Source organism: Myotis davidii, unplaced genomic scaffold (assembly GCF_000327345.1).
Source record: "Myotis davidii unplaced genomic scaffold, ASM32734v1 scaffold713, whole genome shotgun sequence".
Taxonomy (NCBI): Eukaryota; Metazoa; Chordata; class Mammalia; order Chiroptera; family Vespertilionidae; genus Myotis; species Myotis davidii.
This window is the reverse complement of record NW_006285038.1, coordinates 612,099-614,372: the sequence shown is the minus strand read 5'-3', so window position 1 is coordinate 614,372 and position 2,274 is coordinate 612,099. Positions and strand designations below refer to the sequence as shown.

The following is a 2,274-nucleotide window of genomic DNA, read 5'->3' as shown; positions in this document are numbered from 1 at the left end:
GTTTATGCCCTAGCCGGTTTGGCTCAGTGGATAGAGCATCGGCCTGTTGACTGAAGGGTCCTGGGTTCAATTCTGGTCAAGGGTATATGCCTGTATTGCAGGCTCAATCCCTAGTGGGGGATGGGGCATGCAAGAGGCAGCCGATCAATGATTCCTTCTTATCCTTGATATTTCTATCTCCCTCTCCCTTCCTCTCCAAAATCAATTTTTAAAAATGTGGAAGTTTATTGCAAGCATATGCAAACTTCCTCTGGGGAGGAGTCCCTAGGCAGTGGTTCTCAACCTTCCTAATGCTGCGACCCTTTAATACAGTTCCTCATGTTGTGATGACCACCAACCATAAAATTATTTTCATTGCTACTTCATAACTGTAATTTTGCTACTATTATGAATCGTAATGTCAATATCTGATATGCAAGATGTATTTAGGCGGCTCCTATGAAAGGGTTGGTCGACCCCCAAAGGAGTTACAACCCACAGGTTGAGAACTACTGCTATAAGGGAATCCCTGGGGAGGGGTTGCCCAAATGCAGAAAACCTCTTTCTCTCTAAAAAAGTGGGGGGGAGAGAAACAAAACAAAACAAAACAAAAAACTAGTCCTGTCCCATGAGTCTCTTTATCTTCAGGTGTATAAATGCTGGAAGCTTTGTCTCTCCATGACACTTTGTAATTGGACCCTTCCTTATTTCATGTCCCCCGTTCTTTCCTCATTGGCCAGTTTCTCTGCATGGTATCAGTTTCAAAGTTTTAAAGCTTCACAGCCCACTCAGTGCTCCCCCCACCTTTTGTAAGATAAACATTCTAGTGGCTTGGAGCTGTCTCTCCCATCACATATGCATTCCTCTCCCATGGACCCTCCTGCCCTAAAACTGCCTCTCCTGCCTCTAAAAATCCTGTCAGTATGATATGTTAATCTTAAAATAAAAGGCCCAAGTGAGAGGCAACAGCATTTATTTGAGATCCAAAATAATAATATACAGGAAGCACTGATTCAGGCAGAAACCCAAATAGTGTCCCCATTAGGAGGTGAAGGCCAGGGGCGTTTATGAGAAAGGGAAAGGGAACAGTTATGTGAAGAGAAGGAAGAGACTTCTATGGAAGCAAATAAGCTAAGATAGTGATGCTAATTCTAAAGAATGTTTTTAATATTCAGTCCTCCAGTGATAATGTCTGCCTCCTGTTAGCTTTGCAAGTAATTGTTTGGAAGGCAGTGCTGCTCCAGGCCCTTCCAAATGTTCTCTTGTCCCATTTTAACATCCCAAGGGTTTGAGGAACAAGACTTGCAAAGCAGTCCTCTGGGTTGGCAGCCCCCAGTCCTTTTTGAAGTTTTTCCATTTATATTATTTTTTACAGAAGCATGAATCTAGTGGTTTAATATATTAACTTTAATTCTAAAGGGGGTGGGTGTTGTCACTCAAGAGTTTTTACATGGGCGGTTAGGTTAAGGAGGCATAGACAGCTTGAGTCACCTGTCCGTGGCCGCATGACTAATAGATATTCCAAGTCAGAATTTGGACCCAGGCCATGTGGTTTTGGTGTCCATGTCCCTGTTCCTTTCTAAGGGATTGTTGGTCTTTTAAAAATAATAATAATAATAATAAAAGAATTATATATATATATATATATATATCCTTATCTAATATTGCTTCAGTGACAGAGGACTCCAAAGTTCCCTGTTCCCTGCCTGCCTTGCCGGGCTCTGACCTTGCAGTTTGAACATTGTAACAAATACAGAAGCTAAAAAAAACACCCAGAAACCAGCTTTCAGCCGGCTGGTATCTCAGAGCTAGAGTCAGAGCTGGAGTTATACGTTGTTTCGATAATAGAATGGAAACAAACCAGAAACCTACTTTCAGCAGAGGAGGCCTAAGAGCTGGAGCCTCAGAGTTAAAGCTGGCCCAGAATTAAAAAAGAAAAAAGAAAAAAGAAAAAAGGAGCAGTTGGGAGCTTCCATCACATGCCAGCCTGAAAACAGCCCTCAGCCCCTCACCCAGACTGGCCAGGCATCCCAGTGGGGACCCCCAACCTTAAGGGGGTGTTGTTATCCTGCAAACAGCCATCAGCCCCTTTTCCAGGCTGGCCATGCGCCCCTTAGCGGGGACCCTCAACCCATGGGGATGTGGCCGGCCTACAAACCACCAGAGGCTCCTTGCCCAGGCCACCAAACGCCGCAAGGGAACCCCCACCCTGATCCAGGACACTCTTCATGGTAAACCAGCAGGACCCCAACCATGCACCAGGCCTCTATATATACTAATAATAGTGAAATATGC

The 2,274-nt window shown here is 44.4% G+C and overlaps 1 protein-coding gene across 1 annotated transcript in view; it reads left to right on the top strand.

Moving 5' to 3' along the window:
• Nucleotides 1–2,274, top strand: part of LOC102765647 (CUB and sushi domain-containing protein 3) — a gene marked incomplete at its 5' end in the record, with an annotated part of 698,415 nt that overhangs the window by 303,758 nt on the left and 392,383 nt on the right. The window lies entirely within an intron of this gene.